The sequence below is a fragment of the Lepidochelys olivacea genome (genome assembly GCF_965140295.1).
Source record: "Lepidochelys olivacea isolate rLepOli2 genome assembly, chromosome: 2".
Classification (NCBI taxonomy): Eukaryota; Metazoa; Chordata; order Testudines; family Cheloniidae; genus Lepidochelys; species Lepidochelys olivacea.
Window position 1 is genome coordinate 85705079 of NC_140412.1, and position 23740 is coordinate 85728818.

The following is a 23740-nucleotide window of genomic DNA, read 5'->3' on the forward strand; positions in this document are numbered from 1 at the left end:
TTTGTGGATGAGGAAGAGGAGGAGGAGAATGTGCATCAGGCAAGCAGTGAATCCGTTCTCCCCAGCAGCCAGGACCTTTTCATCATCCTGGAGCCAATACCCTCCCAAGGTGGGATCCCCGACCCTTAAGCCGGAGAAGACACCTCTGGTGAGTGCACATTTGTAACTACAGTACAGGGTTTAAAAGCAATAGTGTTTAATGTTTGATTTTCCCTGAAGAATTGGGATGCATTCGCAGCCAGTACAGCTACTGGAAAAGTCTGTTCACATGTCTGCGGATGAAGCGGGAATCCTCCAGGGACATCTCCATGATGATCTCCTGGAGGTACTCTAAAAGCCTTTGCAGAGGGTTTCTGGGGAGGGCTGCCTTATTTCGTCTTCCTGGTAGGATACTTTACCACGCCAAGCCAGTAGCAAGTATTCTGGAATCATTGCAGCACAAAGAATGGCAGCGAATGGTCCTGGGTTTTGGTCGCATTCAAGCAACATTTGGTCTATATCTTTCTGTGCTAGCCTCAGAAGAGTGATATCATTCATCGTCACCTGGTTGAAGTAGGGGAATTTTTGTAAGGGAACAGTAAAAGGACCCCATTCATGCTGGGCTGTTTGCACTTGGTTAAAAGGGATCATCCCAGAGAATAGCCACGCGGCGGGGGGAGGGGAGAAAGGATCATCCAAGAGAATAGCCACGCAGAGGTGTGGGGGAGGTGTGTGCTGCACATTCACCCGAAAACCGCAGCCCCTCCTTTTAAATGTGAAACCCAACCCATTGCTTGCTCTGGGAAAGGAAGGCGCTGCAGTTTGAAAACATTCCCTCATGTTATGAAGGCATAAGAAGCCAACTCCGCGTACCAAAAGGCTTACCATGACTGCCTGGAAACCGAATTCTGTTGCCCAGCCGTGTGTGTGATGTGTAGCAGACACTCAATATAAAAGGCAAAATGCGACCTTGTACCTAAAGCACATATGTTGTCTACTGTGAATTGCTTGATTCACTGTGAAAGAGTCTCCCTTTTGTTTTCAGAAATGTATCATCTTAAATTTTACTCTCCCTTTTTATCTCCTCCCAGGTGTAAATGTTTCTTTGCTCCCCCTATCATCTCCCTCCCTGAGGATATTGCAGATTAGAAGGTGAAAAAAATGCACTCGCAATTACATGTTTGCCGAGCTCATGCAGTCCTCCTGCACTGATAGGGCACAGGTTAATGCATGGAGGCATTCAGTGGCAGAGGCCAGGAAAGAATTAAGTGAGCGTGAAGAGCAGAGGCAGGATGCAATGCTGAGACTAATGGGGGAGCAAACGGACATGATGAAGCTTATGTTGGAGCTGCAGGAAAGCCAACAAGAGCACAGGCCCCCCGCTGCATCCATTGTATAACCGCCTACCCTCCTCCTCATGTTCCATAGCCTCTTCACCCAGACACCCAAGAACGCTGGGGGAGGAGGGAAGGCTCCTGGCACCCAGCCACGCCACTCCAGAGGATGGCCCAAGCAACAGAAGGCTGTCATTCAAACAGTTTTATTGTTAGTGTCCTTCCCTCCTCTCCCACCCCACCCGGGGTATCTTGTCCGTTATCTTGTATTTTTTTTAATTAATAAAGAAAGAATGCATGGTTTCAAAATAATAGTTACTTTATTTTGAAGGGGAGAGGGTGGTTGGCTTACAGGGAATTAAAATCAACAAAGGGGGTGGGTTTGCATCAAGGAGAAACACACACAACTGTCACACTGTAGCCTGGCCAGTCATGAAACTGGTTTTCAAAGCCTCTCTGATGTGCAGCGCTCCTAGCTGTGCTCTTCTAATCACCCTGGTGTCTGGCTGCTCAGAATTGGACACTAGGTTGAGGCAATTTGCCTCAACTTCCCACCCCGCCATAAACATCTCCCCCTTACTCTCACAGATATTGTGGAGCACAAAGCAAGCAGCAATAACAATGGGAATGTTGGTTGCACTGAGGTCTGACCTAGTCAGCAAACAGCGTCATAGAAACATAGAATACCAGGGTTGGAAGGGACCTCAGGAGGTCATCTAGTCCAACCCCCTGCTCAGAGCAGGACCAATCCCCAATTAAATCATCCCAGCCAGGGCTTTGTCAAGCCTGACCTTAAAAGCTTCTAAGGAAGGAAATTCTACCACCTCCCTAGGTAACACATTCCAGTGTTTCACCACCCTCCTAGTGAAAAATTTTTTCCTAATATCCAACCTAAACCTCCCCCACTGCAACTTGAGACCATTACTCCTTGTCCTGTCCTCTTCTACCACTGAGAATAGTCTAGAACCATCCTCTCTGGAACCACCTCTCAGGTAGTTGAAAGCAGCTATCAAATCCCCCCTCATTCTTCTCTTCTGCAGACTAAACAATCCCAGTTCCCTCAGCCTCTCCTCATAAGTCATGTGTTCCAGACCCCTAATCATTTTTATTGCCCTTCACTGGACTCTCTGCAATTTATCCACATCCTTATTGTAGTGTGGGGCCCAAAACTGGACACAGTACTCCAGATGAGGCCTCACCAATGTCGAATAGAGGGGGACGATCACATCCCTCGATCTGCTCGCTATGCCCCTACTTATACATCCCAAAATGCCATTGGCCTTCTTGGCAACAAGGGCACACTGCTGACTCATATCCAGCTTCTCGTCCACTGTTACCCCTAGGTCCTTTTCCGCAGAACTGCTGCCTAGCCATTCGGTCCCTAGTCTGTAGCGGTGCATTGAGTTCTTCTATCCTAAGTGCAGGACCCTGCACTTATCCTTATTGAACCTCATCAGATTTCTTTTGGCCCAATCCTCCAATTTGTCTAGGTCCCTCTGTATCCTATCCCTGCCCTCCAGCATATCTACCACTCCTCCTAGTTTAGTATCATCCACAAATTTGCTGAGGGTGCAATCCACACCATCCTTCAGATCATCTATGAAGATATTGAACAAAACCGGCCCTAGGACTGACCCCTGGGGCACTCCACTTGACACCGGCTGCCAACTAGACATGGAGCCATTGATCAACACCTGTTGAGCCCGACAATCTAGCCAACTTTCTACCCACCTTATAGTGCATTCATCCAGCCCATAGTTCTTTAACTTGCTGACAAGAATACTGTGGGAGACCGTGTCAAAAGCTTTGCTAAAGTCAAGAAACAACACATCCACTGCTTTCCCTTCATCCACAGAACCAGTAATCTCATCATAGAAGGCAATTAGATTAGTCAGGCATGACCTTCCCTTGGTGAATCCATGCTGACTGTTCCTGATCACTTTCCTCCCATGTAAGTGCTTCAGGATTGATTCCTTGAGGACATGCTCCATGATTTTTCCGGGGACTGAGGTGAGGCTGACTGGCCTGTAGTTCCCAGGATCCTCCTCCTTTCCTTTTTTAAAGATTGGCACTATATTAGCCTTTTTCCAGTCATCTGGGACTTCCCCTGTTCGCCACAAGTTTTCAAAGATAATGGCCAATGGCTCTGCAATCACAGCCGCCAATTCCTTTAGCACTCTCGGATGCAACGCGTCTGGCCCCATGGACTTGTGCACGTCCAGCTTTTCTAAATAGTCCCTAACCACCTCTTTCTCCACAGAGGGCTGGCCATCTACTCCCCATGCTGTGATGCCCAGTGCAGCAGTCTGGGAGCTGACCTTGTTAGTGAAGACAGAGGCAAAAAAAGCATTGAGTACATTAGCTTTTTCCACATCCTCTGTCACTAGGTTGCCTCCCTCATTCAATAAGGGGCCCACACTTTCCTTGGCTTTCTTCTTGTTGCCAACATACCTGAAGAAACCCTTCTTGTTATTCTTGACATCTCTTGGTAGCTGCAGCTCCAGGTGCGATTTGGCCCTCCTGATTTCATTCCTACATGCCCGAGCAATATTTTTATACTGCGAGCTTCTAAACGTCCAAAGGCACATTCTACCACCATTCTGCACCATTCTGCTCAGCCTATAGTTGAACTGCTCCTTACTACTGTCCAGGCTGCCTGTGTAAGGCTTCATGAGCCATGGGAGCAAGGGGTAGGCTGGGTCCCCAAGGATAACTATTGGCATTTCAACATCCCCAATGGTAATTTTCTGGTTTGGGAAGTAAGTCCCTTCTTGCAGCTGCTCGAACAACCCGGAGTTCCTAAATATGCAAGCGTCATGCACCTTTCCCGGCCATCCCACATTGATGTCGGTGAAACATCCCTTGTGATCCACCAGTGCTTGCTGCACCATTGAAAAGTACCCCTTGTAGTTTATGTACTGATTGGCAAGGTGGTCTGGTGCCAAGATGGGGATATGCGTTCCATCTATCGCCCCACCAGAGTTAGGGAACCCCATTGCAGCAAGGCCATCCAGTATGACCCACACATTTCCCAGAGTCACTACCCTTGATAACAGAAAGTCAATGATGGCATTGGCTACTTGGATCACAGCAACCCCCACAGTAGACTTGCCCACTCCAAATTGATTCCCAACTGACCGGTAGCAGTCAGGCATTGCAAGCTTCTATAGGGCTATCGCCACACGCTTCTCAACTGTCAGGGCAGCTCTCATCTTGGTATTTCTGCACTTCTTCAGGGTGAGGGAAAGCAACTCACAGAGTTCCAGGAAAGTGGTCTTACGCATGCAAGTTTCGCAGCCACTGTGAATCATCCCATACCCGCAACACTATGCGGTCCCACCAGTCTGCCCTTCTTTGCCTGGCCCAGTATCAGCGTTCCACTGTATCAACCAGCCCCACTGCTGCCATGATGTCCCAATTGCCACAGCCCGTGCTTTCAGGAATGTCTGTGTCCAGGTCCTCTTCAGAATCCTCCTCGTGCTGGCGTCTCTTAGCCCAGTTCTGCATATTGTCCAGGATAATGCGCAAGGTGTTTACAATGCTTACAACAGCAGCAGTGACGGTGAACTGAGTGGGCTCCATGCTTGCCGTGGTATGGCGTCTGCACGGATAACCCAGGAAAAAAGGTGCAAAATGATTGTCTGCTGTTGCTTTCATGGAGGGAGGGGCGACTGACGACATGTATCCAAAACCACCCACGACAATGTTTTTGCCCCATCAGGCATTGGGTGCTTAACCCAGAATTCCAATGGGCAGCAGAGACTGTGGGAACTGTGGGATAGCTACCAACAGTGCACCACTCTGTAAGTCGATGATAGCCACGGTAGTGAGGATGCACTCTGCCGACTTAATGCACTTAGTGGGGACATATGCAATCGTATGTATAAAATTGATTTCTAAAAATTGACTTCTATAAAATCAACCTAATTTCATAGTGTAGACATACCCATAGACACCAGCACTCAAAAAAGAAATGGAGGTTACGTACCTGTAACTGGAAGTTCTTTGAGAGTTTGTTGTCCCTATCTGAATTTCACTACTCACCCTTCTTCCCCTCTGCTTCCAATTATGACTAGATTCGTGGTAGAGAAGAAACTGGTTGATCCACACTTTCACTTATACCCTTGGTACTGAGCACAAGGAGATCCTGGGCCCAGGTGCAGCCCAACGGACACTACTTGCAAGATTTTCCAGTCTCAGGTGCATGGTGTGTGGGCTTACCCACATGTGAAATACACTTGGAGAAGAACTTCCAGTTGAAAGTTAACTAGAAGAACTTCCAGTTACAGATAAGTAATCTCCATTTTTCCCCCTACATGTATGACCTTGCATTTGCCTGTGTGAAAAGGCATTTGCTCAAATGAACCCACCTTAGCAAGTGATTCATATAGGTCTTTAGAACTGACTGTATTGTTGTTTATAACTCTGCCAATTTTTGTGTCATCTGCAAATTACCAGAAGTAACTTTATATTTTCTTCAAGATCCTTAATAAAGATACTGAGTAGCACAGGTCCCTGTAGGACACCTGCTGGATGACAATTCCCCAATTACAATTACTTTTTGCAATATATCAGTTAACCAGTTTTTAATGCATTTAATATGGGTAACACTAATTTTTATCATGATGTTGTGTGCAACTAAAAATCAAATGCCTTCCAGAAGTCTTATGTTAATACAGTTATCTTTATCAACCAAACTTATAATATCAAAAATATCAAGTTTGTTGACAAAACCTGTTTTCTATGAAACCATGTTGATTGGTATTAACTATGCTACTGTTTTTTAATTCTTCACTAATTGCATCAGAAATCAGCTTTTCCATTATTTGCCTGGAATTAATGTCTTGCTAACTGGCCTTTAATTTCCCAAGTCATCCAGTTTACCCTTTTAAAATATTGGCTTTAGATTAGCTTTTTCCAGTCCTGTGGAACTTCCCCAGTGTTAAAAATCAACCTTAATGGGTCAGAGAACTCCTATAGCACTCCAGGATTTCATTTGTTCCAGATATACTTAAATAATTCCTTATTACCGTCTAACCCTATTGGCCATAGATTTTTCACTGATACATTGAGCTTCCTTTATCAATTGTCTGCATTTCGTAATTGTTGATTTGTACTCATTGCTATCAGCTTTGCCATTTTTTCTATTTTCCAGATAGTTTTGGTGAGGGGTTCCCCTCCTTCCACCTCTTCTTTTTTAACCAAAGAAGTCTTCTTTTTTGATTGCCAAATTGTGTGTTTTGGGGCATGTAAAAAGCATTCCTAAACAATTCCCAATTATCATCCACATTCTTAGGTTTAAATATTTCCTCCCAGTCAGTTTTGCTCATGATTGGTTTTGGTTTTAGTAAATTTGCCTTTTTAAAGCATCAGTTAGCACACTGACCCTTAAACATTCCAGATCCCATCTTTCTGAATTGTCAGTAACTGTAAATCCAGAAATGGTGTCTTTAATGTACAGTGCCACCCCACATCCCCTTCTGCCCACTATATCTTTCCTAAATAGGGTTTATCGAGTGATTTTAATATTCCAGTCATGTGAATCATCCCATCAGCTTTAAGTAATGCCAATCAAATGTGTTTTAATGAATTAGTATTTCTAATTACTCTGTAATTATACAGTATTTCCATTACCAGACCTCCTATGTCCATTGGGACTCCTTGGAAATGGATGGAAGAGTTACGAGTATGACAAAGTTACTGGGGCTGACCAGACATGCACTGCTGGCTGCATATGCATCTGGATAATTCTCAAAAATAATGGCTTCTTTCCAGTTTACAGGTGCTCCTTGCAATGGAAATGGTTCCAAGAGACAGATCAATCACAAATCAGTATCAATAGTAAATATAATATTTTTAATAGAAGCATACTTAACTTTTCAAATGTTTTTCAGATATTGGTGTAAAATTAGGGACCTGTTTAAGTGTCTTAATCTTCAAAGTGCTGAGCACCTGCCGCTCCTACTGGCTCTGTGTCTGCAGACAGAATTAGTTATTCCACTATATCTGCTGAGCTTTCAGTGAGTTATACTTAAATATTGATCTCAGAGTTTTGTGAAGATTAATTAATATTTGTAAAGTGTTTAAAAATGAAACTGCTATAAAATATTACTTTGAGGAGAATACATTTTATAATAAGTCCCTGCAATTAACCATTTACAGTACAGAGCTTAGGCCCTGATCCTGTGAACAGTTATGCATGTGCTTAACTCTGTATACATGAATAGTTCCGTTGACTTCTGTTGGGACTATTCACATGCATAAAGTTAAGCATATGCATAACTATTCATAGGATTTGGGCCTTAATCTGTAGAAACTACCATTCATCCAGTCATAATCATAAAAGATTTTGTCATATCAAAACTTTAATTTCCCACTGTCAAGGGAAGAGCACATTGTGATGCTATTTTCAAATACTAAATGTCATTATCAAAAGAGGAGAAAAAATCTTTGCATAAATCATGTATTTTCAAATTTTTAAACATAGGAAAAGTTACATCTTAAGTACAAAGTATCATTAGTGGGCCCCCATTTCTTCCCTCCTTCTCCCCCCTTCCCAGCTTTATTCCCATTGCAAACAAAATCATACTATTTAAGCAGGCTCTGGAATTGTGTTATGGTGTTGTTTCCTAGAAGACAGAAATGATTTTTCCCAGTTTACTCACTATAGCTGTAAAACGTTTTTAGGTCACATTTAAGTGAACCAGGTCATATGGTTTCAACTTCTCTAAATCTATATTTAAGATTAAATCTTTCTCCTGGAAAAATGTTCATGGTAAAACTGGTGTTTAATTTCATACAATTTTTTTTTATTTCATACCTTTGTGTCATAATTTTTCTTCTGTTGCAGTTCTCTGAATATATACTTCTACACAAATGTATACTTCTACACTGTGTTAAGGAAACTTTTGTTGAGCTTTCCAAAAATAGTAAAATTTACAATAGAGAAAAATAAAGGATTACTTTCACCTGTCAAAAGATAAATGTTTTTTTTAAAATACCACTCACAGAGGTACTGTATAACTATGGGAAATTGGAACTAAAAGTCAATCTTAGTCAATGGAAACTTATTTGACATTCTTCACCTTTATTTTTCGTGCAGCAGCTATAAAACAATGTTTCTTTTTCATATTGTTCCATCTGCAAAGTCCCAGACACTCTCTAGCAGTTGGCTGTTGCTTCTGTAATTTTTAAGAGTGGCTCATGAACTATATGAATGGTCTGGCCCAACCCTTTTGAAAAGAGGTTATTAGTTAACAAAGTTAAAGAATAAAATACTGGCTGATTTATTTTTTATTTTTAAAAGCTGCCGCTTTTCTCAGTGAGGTAAAAAATCTTTTTTTTATTAGATTTAACTTCCTATCTTTTTAAAAAAAGTTGTGTTGTATTATTGAAAAGAAACCTTTAAATTTCATATTACCTCCAGGTTTTAGAACATTTGATTTGACACAAAGTACATTTGAGATGGGTTCTGTGGGGGAAAAAGTATGTGATCTTGTCATTAAAGACCATATCATACTCCATATGCACAACGAGAACAAATTAAGGTTGCACAGGCAATCTTAATTAGGGCATTTTCTAACTTGAGAGTTTGACATTGCTACCTCTGATTTTCTTTTAATGTATTTTTTGTATAATATTTATAACTATCTTGATCAATAATTACTGTACAGGGAAGTGCAGATTGCAGCTTTTTAGCTAGTAGGGCAGGTTGTGGAGGAGGATTCATTATAGGAGTATAGTAAAACATATCTAGAAATGTAGGAATTACTGCTGAAATCCATCTGAAAGGATGCAATAGTTTGATAAGTAGGTGTGTAAGATCTTCGTTTCTTCGGGGAAGTCCCTGGCTGCCCTTGTGACAGATTTTTTTGGAAGAGGTGAGAATGGAGAGGCAGAAGTCCTGTGAAGGTTAACTTACTAATAACATTAGAACGTCTGTCAGAAATATTCATATGAGGTGGAACAGTTTGAAGAAGTGCAATGGAAAACTATCACAGTGCTTGGGAGCTAGAGGCAAAGCTGTTAAATACGAAGCATGCAGGAGTGCTGTGAATATGCAAGGACCCTCCCATGCTGAATCTGAGTCTGCCAAGCTGCTAATGGTAGTTGTGACATCAAAACTAGCTATGAAAGAACTTCCTTAAGCTTATGGAAATATTCTTATCTTTACCCATTCATTAATTGTCCTGGGGGCCAAATTCAGCAAGGCTGAAGGAGTGGAGCTGTGTAGCAGCATGGTAAAGTTGGGGATAGGTTAGGCCGCTTATCAGGGTGCCTTTTGGGGGAATGGGGTTGTAGGTCTGCTTATGGTGCACATCCTAGCCCTAGGTGAAGCTCTTAACTGCAACACAGCCCGAGTGTGGAATGTGAGTTCTGGAGAGTAGAGGTGCTGCTCCCAGCTTGTGCTCCTGGGGCAGGGAGCAAGTATTTAGTTTTCAAACAGAAGTAGGGTGATTAAGATAAGAAAGGCCCGGTACTTACATTAAGAATCTGGAAGTAGTTAGATGAGCCTGTAAAGCAGGAACCCCTCTACAGCAGGGGTGGGCAAACTACCAGCCATGTCTGACCTGTCAGACCTTTTAATCGGACCCTCAAGCTCCAGGCGGGGAGCAGGGTGGGGGGCTTGCCCCGTTCCACCAGGCGGTCCCCAGCCCCCAACTCACACATGCTGAGCCACACTGCACAGGCGAAACTGGAACCCCAGTCTTCACCGCGCTGTTTCCGGGATTGGAACCCCGCCCCTACGCAGCAGCATGCCCAATCCCTGAAGCGCCAGCCTTCTTGCACCAGCCACACCTGTCCCAGCTAGGGTGCCTCCGTCCGTGGCGGTGTCTGGTACGGCCACCTTGGTGTCACTGCCGGCAGGGCCCCTAGGAGTCCCCGTTATAGCCCCTGTAAACCCCCACCCCTCCAGACCCTGTGTGTCCCCCTCTCTCCACCTCAATAATATCTCTTATAGAGCCGCTCCATGCTACACCCCATAGAGACCCCCTCCCTCACCTTGGTAACATCCCTTACTGTATACAAACTTTTAATGAATGCAATAGTGCAAACAGGACTCAAAATACAACAGTAAGATGATTTCAAATACACCATTTTTAGGGGGAGGGTGGGACATAAAGCTACAGGTGAATATACCCTGCTTCTGCCTGTCCCCATGGGTTCTGAGATAGAGTGCCATGGCTCAAAATTATCAGGGGCACTGACACCAGACAAATCCAGGCTAGAGAAAGGGCCCAGTTTTTTCACAATGCATGCAATTTCCCCAATGAGAATGACACCGAACTTTGATGCCACTGTAAAGAAGGGTGACCAGCTGCATTGTTCACATTAATCAAAGAGGCCGTGGAAAGGGGGTAAGTTGGGTTTAATTATTGTAATACTTTATAATGGTATATTTATAATAATAAGTAAGGTTTTATGTTTATTTCCACTCAAATGTATCTTTATTAAATAGAGTGTATTTGAATATCTCTGAATTGTTAAATTTGTGAGCATTCATGGTCCTCCATACAATTTCCATACCCAGATGTGGCCCTCAGGCCAAAGAGATTGTCCACCCCTTCTCTACAGGGCAGTGGGGGCAGTGTTTGAGACAGAACGCAGGGGACTCCGAAGAAATATAGCCAAGGTTACATTCAGAAAAGAGGGAGATCTGAGGGGGATAGGTGAAAAGAAGGGGCCAAAATCAAGGAAAGGGATAGCAGTGGTATACAGAAGTTCCCACTCTACCTGTGGTACTTACCATAGTATCTGAGCACCTCACAAGGTCTAACCTATTTTTCTTCACAGCCCCTCTGTGAGGTAGCGCAGTGTTCTTATCCCCATTTTACAGATGGGGCACTGAGGCACAAAGAGACTAAAGGCCAAATTTTCAAAGGTATTTAGGCACCTAGTGAGATTTTAAAAAGTGCTTAGAAGGTTAGGTGCTTTGTAAACTCCACTAGATGCCTAGCTATATCTTTGGGTGCCTAAAAACCTTTGAAACTCTGTCCCTAAGGGACCAGTCTGAGGTCATACAGGAAGTCCATGGGGAGGGAGCAGAACCCAGGTCTCTCAGAATGAGCTCCTTGTCCACTGGGCCAGCCTGTCTCTCTGCTGCATGCTGCAAAAAAGGAGGACTCTGATAGATGGAAGCAAAACCAAGGTGGCCAGTTCTCTGAGACTCCAGCAAACAGTCCCAGGCGATGGTGAAGGATGTCATGGTTGACAGCGTGAAAAACAGAATAGAGGTCAGGAAGGTTGAAGAAAGAGAGAGAAAGAGTCAAATGAGAGGAGATCACTTAATCCCCAAGGGGTGGCAGGTTCTGCCCCTGCTAGGCTGTAGAGCAATGGCTGCTGTGAAATTTTACATTTTAACAGAAAACCATTTTGTTTTGTCATTTGAGAAAGGGAAGGGATGAGAGAGTATCATATGAGAGAGTATCATATGAGTATCAGATGTGTTTAGGCCTCAAATTCTCAGCTATATTCAAGCCAATTCCAGAACAAAGAACAAGAAATTGCATCCACAGAGTCCATAAAGTTGACCATTATTGTCATGATATGTATTATTCACTGGGCACCATCTGTGTGCTCAGCATTGTTCAGAATATGCCAGAAAATGTAATCCCTGAGCCAAAGCATATAAAATGTGTAGTCCTGGATAAGATGGCTCAGATATATAAGTATGAAGTGTATAGTTACTGATCACATGTTAATATCTGTGAGTGGAGGCACTGAGGGCAATAGATGTTTTACCTGATTAAGGACTGGAAGATTTGACCCTCCAACTTTTTTCAGGAGTAAGAACTGCCCAGAGCTCCTATGCCTGTTTATTTTCCTTTCCTGCCTGCAGTGGCCCTGATGTATCTCAGAAGACACAATTTTTTTTCTCAACCTTAAAATGTGGAATTTTCTTGGAGTTTGGTGTTAAATAGTCTCCTGTGAGAATTGTAACTCAATCACTGTAGTGTCGTGTTTGAGACTTCTGGAAAGTAACTAGCCTTTAAACAGAAGTGAAAGGGTCCAATTACAGCCAACTGATGACCAACCACAAGTGGGACTCAGCTGGGTCTGTAACAGGAATATCGTAAACCAACGGTTCTCATGTTGTGGGTTGGGACCCCAAAGTGGGCCAGTACTGGCTTAGACTTCCTGGGGCCAAAGCTGAAGCCTGAGCACCACCACCTGGGGCCGAAGCCCAAAGGCTTTAGCCCTGGGCATCGGGACTCAGATTACAGGGACTGAAGCCTTTGGGCTTCGGCTTTGCCCCTCCCCCTGCCCACACACACCTGGGGCTCAGGCTGGCTCAGGCATTTGTCCCCCCTCCTGGGGTTGTGTAGTAATTTTTATTGTCGGGGGGGGGGGTTGCAATGCAATGAAGTTTGAGAACCCCTTTTCTAAAGCTAGGCACTGTACTTTAGATAGTTAAGGAAGCATAGAAAAGACTAGCAGAAAAAGGAAAGCTGGCCAAGTCCCTTAAAGTAATACCCTGTCTGTCATCCTTATGTAAAGTTAAGTGAAAACTGAGCTGAAAGGTGTCCACTTCCACCAATACAAAGGCAGAATTATGTACATGTAAAGCAATCATGAATTTTATATAGAGATCTCTGCATGGTTACAAGTTTTTTTGAAGCTGCCTCCAGTTGGTTCTTGTGTAGATCCTAGCTCAACAGAACTGCTGTTCTATTCATAAACATACATGAATTCAAGATTCTTTATGATTACAGGTTGCAAATCCTCTATACCCAAGGACTCTTAAACTTAATAATAATGTAAACCACATCTTGGAGATTTTTTTGTGGACTACTTTCCCTCCCGTTCTTGGTCATATAACATCTTTGTAATTTCAGCAATTGCTTTACATAGAGACATAATAATGGAAGACCTGATTTTTAACTCTCAGTAGTATAATAAGTGTTTTGTCCTTTTTGGAAAAAAATCAATCATGTTGTTTCTTCTGCTCTTCATTTCATATCCCTCTTAGGTTTATTTTGTGCCTCCCTGAGCCAGCATCAGGAAACCAGCTATTTGTCCATGCAGCACCAGTGCTCCACAGATCATAGTTTGGAAACCTATAGTTCTAAACCATGAACCTTAGAGTAGTTTTTTTGTGATAATAAATACAACTTCTGGAGAAAGCTAAATTGACCTTGGAGAGAGGGTTTACCAGTTTGAGACAGGCACAGTTCACATAGCATATATACAAAATAATAATATTGGGGAATAGGGGTTCCCTTTCTTTAAATACTAAATAGCTGGGTCTTTAAATCATGTAAAATGTTTAAAGCATCAATGTTGTTGAAGTAATTTCTGCTCTTGTGCACTACTTCCTTTTATCTTGGAATGTTTATATATGTGATAAGTGCTGCAAAACAAAGTTAGGAGTACTGTATTTTGACCATATTTGCAAGTAACCACTAAGAAGGAGTTCTTGTACTAATGACTGAGGATTTTCCTGGGTTCCATATAGAAGTATTCCCAAGGGCTGTCCTTTTAGCTCCGACTGTGGGTGTGCCTGAGATGGTCTCTGCAAGACTTGGAGGAAGAACAAAACTTGAATGGTTTGTTACATTTTTGGCAATGGAATTATCTTATACTATATTTTTAATTCTTTTTTAGAATTTTGTACATGAAGAACTCCCACCATCCACTCTAGGGAGGCAAAAAATTAAATTCAGAGCCTCAAACTGTGATTAAAATCTTTGTTTTTTACAGTATAAGTCCTTGCTTTTCCAGTCTGGTGATTTTTTTCTGTAATGGTGACGCACTTGTAATTAGTTGGTAAGAGAGGCAACGGTTGGGAATGTTGAATGTTTTGGAGCCTTTTAATCACAACAGATAAGAAAAATTAGCATAGCCTCGTAACAAAGGATCTTTGTAATACATTTTTTTGGTCAGGTATATGCTTGATTAAAGTCAAATTGAATTTATCAGGAACCTAGTGTCTTCTGTTTTCTTCTCTTTTGAGGACTTTCCTACATGCAGACAGGTAGCAGTGACCTTGTGTCTCGTGTGGTAAGATATGTTCATTAACAGAACAGGGACTTTCACAACTAATGTTGTCTGCAAGGATGATTGTTCCAGAGAGTTATCAAAGGCATGCCAGTACATCCTTTTGGTGTGTCAGATGACTGAGTATATGGAATACTTTCCAAGATAGCTACTTCTAGGCTTAAAAACATGACAATCTGTAAAGTGTTTTGAATATGTAAAGTACTAATTAAAAACATGCCATCTTCATGGGAAGCAAAAACTGAAAAGAAATCTTGGATACTTTTTTCTGAGCTGCCAAAGCAAAAAGCTGTTCAGCGTTCTGGATTATAAATACTTTCTGCATAACATGCAAATACAATTACAGCTTTGGAAGCAAAAGGGTAAATTCTTCTTTGAGTATATGTCCCTCTGGGTGCTCCACTGTAGGCTGGGTGCATGCCCATGCACTCTTGATGGAAGACCAGAAAGTAGTGTTTGCGGGCCTGTACCTGCACAGAGCGGTGCCTCGTGCTTTGAATGAGGACATATAGGGAGGCACAAGCCTGCCACCACTCAGTTTCTTCTCAGCTGCCCTTACCTGAAGACAACGACATTAAACTCCTCTCTCCACATACTCAAGGGCTCCAGAGCCGTTATTGGGAATTTTTGTGCCTGCAACGAGAAAATGGTTTAGTAGATCCCAAACCGCTCAAAGATCAAGACTATTCCAGGACCATCAGCACACTTTCCGTAAACCTCCGGAGCACTTCAAGAGAAAGGCCAGACCACAGAAATAAGGGCCTCCCGCCCCTACTTCTACTCAGTCAGCCCCTCCCTCTACGAGTCATTTCTGACAGTTTGGTTGAGGGCATCAAGCAATACATTCAACTGTATTGCCTGTTGTGTGACTACTAGCACCCATATACCATCTTCTACAAGAACAGGGTTATATTAAGTCCCCATGCTCATTTCCTCCCAAAAGGTCTCCTCGGAACATAATGTTAACTGGGAAATTTGCCAGTTTTCTACCTAAAACCTCATACCTCCACAGAAAAATCAAGCCTTCGTTCATCAGATGTTAGGAGGGCCCTTGCTTTCTATCTGGACCTGACTAAACTATTGTGGGCCTCTCCCAGGCTATTTGTAACAGTTGCAGAGAAGATGAAGGGACAACCCATTTCCACACAAAGACTGACTACATAGGTTTCAGATTACGTCTTGACCTGCTATGAAAATTCTGGGGTTCAGCCTCATGGAATAACAGCACATTCCACTTGAACTCAGCCCACATCTAGAGCTCTACTGAAGGATATTCCCATAACAGAAATCTACAGGATTGCTACTTGGTTTTCTATCCATACCTTTGCATTCCAGTGCTACTACATGCCGTCCTATAATGCTGTGAACTTAGTTAAGAAATTTGATCAAATGATTTTCAGTTCACTGTACAAAATATGTATCAGTGGTTTATGCTGTTTGAAAGTTCTCTTCTAACACAGTGACCTCTTTCATCATCCTGCAGATGTTGCAAATCCAAAACAATAAGACGACCTATCCTTTATAGGTAACGGATATTTCCTTTAAACAATAAAAAGACAAAATAAGGATGACAGAGGTTAGTGCATGATTGAAATGACCATCAGTACAATCTGCACCAGGAAGTATGTTTGAAGAACAAGAGGTGTCTGAAGAATGAAAGGAAATAGCATCAGGAAATAACTCTGTCTCAGGTGGGAGAGAGGAAGTTCATCACTGGGATGGGTTTGAAAAGTTGTTCTATTGTAGGTAATTTATAGACAATACTGAAATCCCCTAAGTGTTCTAAACCTTGTTGACAGAAATACTGACAAATAAATGCTTACTTCACAAGGGGATATTAATACGCAGTATGACAGCCTGGGCTGTTCTTCCTTGCCAGAAATGACTGACAATTTACAGGTGATAATTTAGTGTCTTGGGGTTACTGGTTAGGAGGTATCTCTCTCTAAAACCCATCATTCTCTCTCCGTGTTGGAAAGAAAGGATAGACAAGGCCACTGTAAGTGGAATACTGTTCTCAGTGACATCGTCTTTTCCCTAAATATGTGCTGTGTTGTGCCAAATCAATTCATGTCTTAACATAATGCAAAACACAAAGACCCCAATCCTGCACTGGGTTTTGCTACTGGAGACTCTCATTAGTATCAGTGGGACTCTGCACAGTGCAGAACTGGGGCTGCTATTGTTTGTATTTTCATCTTGGATAATTAATTTGATCAATTCACAGCCTAGTTCTTCAGCCCTTAACTTTCATACACAGTCTTCATACATGCACCAAAACACATGAACATCCATCTACAAGTTCACAGATAAAGTACCTGACTGAATCAATAAACAGTTCTTCCTTATATGTATAGTAGGTGCTAATTTTAGTTTTTTCTTAGTTTGATTAAAAATGGAAAGTGCTATTAGAAGCAGTTACAAACAAAGCAAAATGATACAAAACCAAACAAACTAACCCCCTTTTTTTAGGTGTAAGGCTTTTTTTTTAACAACTTTTGTATTAGACATAATCTCGTGCCTGTTACAACTATGTCCGCAATAACTGTAATCAATTTTGTTCAATTAAGTATCTTTTGATTTTCTTTGAGATTTTCAGATGAGCCTAAAAGATGTAGGCACCCCAATCCCCCTGTACTTCCCATTGAAAGTGGAATGAAAGGGTGTGAATTTCAGCTCATTTTGGGCACTTAGGTCCAGATCCTCAAAGGTATTTAGGCCCCTCATTCTCATTGAAATCCTAAATAACTTTGAGGATATTGGCCTTAGTTCCTTTATATTATTTTGAAAAATACCAGCCTTTGCATTAATTTCTTAAATAAATTCTTGCCACCATTGACCCTTCTGTGTATGACTCTGTATACAGCCCAGTTTAAACATTTACAAGTAAAAAATAACACGAGATTAGAGAAAATTTTCCTTGTGCACAGTATTTTATTACAGAGGTGCAAAATATATATATAAACCTTCAGTTTTCCAGTTTTGCTATTAGTTTCAGTTTCTCTCTTGAAATATTTTTGTATATACTCTTCCATTGTAGTGTGTATTTAACCTTCAGTCTTTGAACACTTAGCCCCTAAATAGAGGAACCCCCTAGAAGAGGCTCAAGGAATATTTAGCAGGTGCTTTCATAATCAATCAGAATAAGTGGAAAATCGCTTCAGAAAACAGTATTTTCAAGGCCCCATCTACAATGCAATTATTCAGACAACTGAATGGTGACATAAAAGTCTTTGTTCTCTCTCATAGTTATATTTTGGCATATATAAAGGGTAAGAGTATGCCGAAGACCCTGCCTCCTGTCCTCGACTATTGCAGCCTCTTGCTTCTGACACCAGCATCTTGCCTCCTAGTTTCCAAGTTTATATGAACTGCTGCACCTAAAATCTTTATCCCCTGCTACCTTTCTGATTATGCCATTCTCCTGTTTCAATCCGTTCATTGACTTTCTCCTGCTTTCCTATTCAATTTCCAAGCTTCTCATCCTTTGTTTCAAGGCCATGCACAAGTCTGCCCCTTCCTACATTGCTTTACTTGCTTTTGTCTACTCCCCTTCTCATTGCCTATTTTTCTCCCATACCTTGTTCCCAACCCCATGACTCCCGTTTTGTATTCTTCTCCCACTCTCATTTATATGTCTACTTTCATGAGGCCCTTTCATTTGGAACACCCTCCTCTTGCATGTGAGCTTCATCCAAACCTCTCTTAAAATTACCACCTTCCATGAAGCTTTTCAGTGATAATCAGCTGACAAAAGGTGAATGCAAAGAATCACCAAAGATCAGTATCACTGACAGTGTTCCCTCTAATTTTTTACATCCGTGTGCGCAATTAATTTTATTATGTGCACCACTATCGAGGTGATGGGGTGGGATGGGGTGGGGTTGAGGGGTTTAGAGTGTGGGAGGGGGCTCAGGGCCAGGCAGAGGTTTGGGGTGCAAGGGAGTGAGGGCTCCAGCCAGGGGTGTGGGCTTTGGAGTGGGGACAGGGATGCGGGGTTTGGGGTGCAGGCTGTCCTGGGGCTACAGCAGGTAGAGAAGACTCCCCACAGCTCTCTTTCCCCGCAACAGCACCTGGGATGGGGGGGAGAGGTGCCTCTCCCCAAGCCGTGGCAGGTCTGGGCCAGGGCTGGGTTGGGGCCGGGGGAGGGCCGCCTCTCCCTCCAGCTGCGGCAGTTCAGGGGCTGGACTGGGGGGAGGGGTGCCTCTCTCCCAGACGTGACAGGTCTGAGGCTGGGGGAGAGGCATCTCTCCCCACTGCAGCCCTGTGTGCCTATGCAGTGCTTAATAGGCTGCTGCGTGGGTGCACAGCGTAGAGGGAACTTAGATCACTTGTCTGAATGCTGGACTTTCATATAGTACATCATGTGCATCTGTGTATCTTTTGCTGACTGTGTCTAATTTTGACTGCAAACTCCTTGGGGTAGGGATTGCGTGATCCTCTGTATGGGTCAGATTATGATAGCCATACTCCCACTAAAGTAGTCCTATTGAATTTAGAGGGATGATTCACACATAAGTAAGCATATCACAATCTGACCCTATATTTGTTCATTGATGATAATGAGTAATAAAGAATAACAAAGTAATAAGAACCTCTTTAGGACAGGGAGGGGAGAGTGGTTACATGGAAGAATCTGTCCAATGGTGCAAGTACCTGTCTGGAATAAGTAGTCTGTTTGGGGGACCACAATGGATTTTAGAGAATTACATATTTTTAGCACCCAGTTAGTCTTAATCTTCCCCCTCATGAGGTGAGTGAATGCCCTTGAGCTGTCATACTGCTATGTTCAGCAGCCTGTGGTATGAGTTGTAGTTTTGAGTGTAACTCCTAGCAAGGCGCATAACATTTATAAGAAGCAATTTAAAAGTGCAGACTAGAGAGGAGAGTTTTTCCTTGGTTTGTTCCTGTTCTTGTTTTTTTTTTTTAAAAAAAAAACCTTTCATTTCTGAATGTGACAAGTAGTATAACTTAAATCATAAATTTACAGGAAAAAAAGTAGCAGTACGTTCTATGGATACTATGGTATGAAAACCAGAGAAAACCTGTGGAATTCAAATATATATTGCTTTATATCCAGCTGGCTATGTCAAAAAGAAATAAGTTGGCTTCCATAAACCCTTTTCTAAACATTGCCATTTTTGAGTGTGGTTAGGTACGAGGGCAGAGTTTTTTGCTAATGAGTTCTTACATAATACCATGTTTTTCTCAATATTGTATTTTGTTAGGTTTTCCTTTAAACACACATTTCTGTAAGAACATTACAAGCTTTTTAAAGTGTGTGCTAGTGAACCAAAGGTAGGATTTACCTTTGACTAGAGGTTCCAGACTGATCTGGAGTCTAAAATAGCTGAGAAACTGTCAAACATATTAAATACACCCTTAAAAACAGCAACTGTTCCACATAACTGGAAAGCCACTAACGTGCTGACAATTAATTTTTCAGGAACCCAGTAAGCTGTTGAGCATTACAGTCTTGGGAGTTGTCTATATGAGAAAGTTGCATCAGTTTAATTTAAATCAGTTTTTAAATCTACTTGGTTAAACTGGAGCAAACTCCTTTGTTGACACTGTCATTTCAATTTGAGGGGTTATTGCAGTTTATATTAAATTGATTCTGATTATAAGCTAGACTAAAATGAGTCTGGTTTAAATAAAAATAAGAGCATACATGCCAGAGGTTTACACCTGCTTAACTAAAAGGGTTTCAAATCACAGCTTTGAATTTTTGGCCTTTTTAAAAAAGCTTCCCACATCCATTATTTTGGTAAATTTTTGTGGCAAACTTCTAGGAATCATTTTGTTTTTGGAAAAAGGAACCAGGAACTTTAAAAACAATTGGCTGCTGCAATATGCGCACAGGGAGCATGCTTAACAAATTAAAGGTACAGTACACAGAACATACAAAGACATCAGTTTTATGGATATAGTCACCCTATTATTAAGGATAATTTGTTATAAATAAGATTATTATTTTAAAAATTGAATCTATGATTCACTACTTATTGTATTTATCTACTTTGTGCAGTTCTCCCTACTTTGGCATTTGCTTCTAGTCCATTTCCCATCACTTTCATGTTATCGTCCAATAGCATGCTGCTGAATGTTTGGGTTGCAAACACTGTGGAGGATTGCTTATTTGTTTAAAAAAAACTATTTTCATGAATTTGAATAAAAAAAGTTTAATGGAAACATTTCTATGCTTTTTTAAGTATTATAAATGCATATCTGTAAAACCTAAAGTTTGTAGAAAATTAGAATTGGCAGTGTCACTTTATGATCCTTTTTTTTTTAGCCCCGTGTCTAATTATTGTGTCTACATACCCAGCTTATGAAGACCCAATGTTATCAACATTCTACAACCTATGAAAACTTCTGAAGGCCACATTCTCCAGGTTAAAAATTGTCCTCTGTGGGAGTGGCTAATAAAGATTTCCCATGCACTGTAGGGATTGTCTTGGGAATTTCTACAATCTGAAATGACATGATAGATCCCAGTAAGAATCGTTATGGTGTGAATGTTTCTTTCATATGAAAGTAATATTAATCTTGACACTTGGAGCCATCCCAAACTCTTTTAATAAAACCAGGTAGCCCAGTAATATATGCATCAGGAAACAGAGCTTGAATAGCACCTTCAACATGCATCTGAGTTTAAAATTCTTATCTAGTGCACTGTACCCTGTTCTGTGAAGCACAAAAATGATTTTTGTTGGATTAGCTGATATAAGTCATTGATAATTTTTTGGCGTTGAGGCCGATTCTAGATCTCTGGCCAGATTCTTCCATTTTAATCCAATTACAATTCTTCTAACGGCATGTTCTTCTTCGAGTGATTGCACATGCACATCCCACTCTAGATGTGTACGTACCCCCTGCAGAGTCACCGGAGATTTTCCCCACAGGGCCATGGTGGCAAGATCTGCACCATGCCAGGCACATCTGGTTTCCCTTTTGACTGTAACGAGGAGCACGGTACGGAATGCTGAAATAACCCAGTGAGTTCACTCCTGTCTGCTGGCTCCTCCAATAACGCTGACTCCTGTGCTGCGGTGATACTGGTATTGACAGTGAGAGAAGGTCACTGGCAGTGACTCAGATACATTTGATCATATGTTCTGATACTCAAGATACATTTCCCCTAAGGGTGGAGTTCTGAAGAAAGTTTCAGGCAACTGTTAGTTGATTCATTATTTGTCATGACAAGGGGATTAATAAATGAAGGCTTACAGTTACCCTCTGTTCTACTGTATTTCATATTGTGTTTGATAACAAAATCCAGGTTTCAAACTATGGGTTGTTAGGGGCACCTCATGCAAAAGTAGAAGTAGTAACTGCTGCCTGGTGGTTATGGGGCACCTGAATCGTTTTCATTCACCAGGGTATAAATTCAAACAAAATATTTTGTGTATACAGACATACCACTGTGTCTTACTTTTGTTTAAATCATCCAATTCATTTTTGCAGTGCAAAGTCATTCAAAAGATAGGAATGACCTCAGTCATCCATTATTTGATGATTTTCTCTTTCGGGACAGCCCACTCTTACATATTGTAGCCTTTTGAAAGGGGGCCGGTTGGAGTTCCTTTAGTGGAGGGAAAAAAAGAGAGTCTTTACTGTTGTGTTTATGACATTTTTGGGACCACGCTGGATTCTATTTTGCCTACTCAAGAGAAATTCCAAAGAAGTTCTATTGGCATAAATAACGAAGTCTAAAATGTAATGGTACTGCAAGTGTAAACCATGGTGCAGTATATTATTTGAACTTTGCCTGTAAAATCATTTATTACGATCAGTCAGTTGTCTTTCCCACAACAGCTATGGAGCACTGTTGGAAGGATGTTATTATGTTAGGTGAAACAGTAAAGACATCCATCATTCCTAAATGGATTAAAGAGAGGGCAGTAATCTTGAATAGTTCTTATTTTAGATGATCTCTTCCAATGCACCTGTAATTTAGAGAAATTTCTAGTGGCAAGTATCAGTAGAAAACTTCAGCAGTTTCAAATGAAGCAACTACTGAAAAGAAATTTGCTGAAAGAATGATTTAGCCTCATAGTCATACAAGCTAATTTTCTTTCAGATTTGGTGGCCTTAGCCAAGCAGTTGGGCAGTGGGTTTTGGTAGATTGGCAGGTGGAATTCAGGAAAGGTTAGGAGTTATGTTAGACCATGTGAGAAGCACTAAGGTGAAGATAAATGTTATCATGGTAATGATTTATTTGTTTGTATTGTAGTAGCACCTAGGGACCCCAATCGTAAACCAAGTTATCATTGTGAGAGACACTGTGCAAACCCAGAACAAAAAGACAAGGTTCTTCTAAGAGTTATAGGAATATGAGCCTGTCATTTTCCAAAGTAATACCTTAAAGAGAACAGTCTGGTCGGCAGCGCAGCGGGGCTAAGGCAGGCTCCCTGCCTGCCCTAGCTCTGTGTGGCTCCTGGAAGCAGCTGCTAGGTCCTTGCAGCCCCTAGGCACATGGGTGGCCAGAGAGGCTCTGTGCACTGTCCCTGCCCAGAGCGCCAGCTCCACAGTTCCTATTGGCCAGAAACCGCGACCAGTGGGAGCTGCGGGGGTGGTGCCTGCGGGCCTGAGGGCAGCATGCAGAGCCTCAGTGGCCGACCATGCACCTAGGGGCTGTAGGGACCTGGTGGCTACTTCCTGAGGGCCATGGTAAGAGCCTGGGATCCCCACCCTGCTTTCCGAGTCCTGAGCCCCCTCATGCACCCCAAGCCTCTCATTCCTAGCCTTACCCCAGAGCCCACCCCCTCCTGCGCTCTGAACCCCTCGGCCCTAGCCAGGAGCCCCCTCCTGAATCTCTCATTTCTGGCCTCACCCGGAGCTCATACCCCCCTGCACCCATGCCCAGCATGGAGCCCTCTCCCACACCCCGGAGCCCTCATCCCCCGCCCCACCCCAGAGCCTTCACCCCCCTACTGGACCACGACCCCTTGCCCCAGCTCCGTGAAAGTGAGTGAGGGTGGGGGAGAGTGAGTGATGGAGGTAGGAGGATGGAGTGAGCGGGGGTGGGGCCTCAGAGAAGGGGCGGGGCAGGGGTGTTCCTTTTGTGGGATTAGAAAGTTGGCAACCCTAGAGGGTCATGGTGTATGGGTAGCATGGCAGCACTCCCATTACATGAGTTATGACACCCTACACACACAGTACAATGTTCATTTTGGACTGAGCAGTTTCTGCATTAGTTACCAGTATTAATGTATAAAGCATTGATTGCAAAAGCTGTCACTGTTACTGTTTGCTGACTTGTATAACTGGGGGGAGAGAGGGGAAGGCAGTCCTGAGTGAATCTTGGGAGGGAGTGGTGGGTGCATGCCAAATGCGTTGCCTGTGTACCTAAGTATCTTACAGTTGCACGTGTGCACTCCTCTGGGGGATTAGAAGACAAAAGTTTCCTGCCAAAGGTGCAGGCC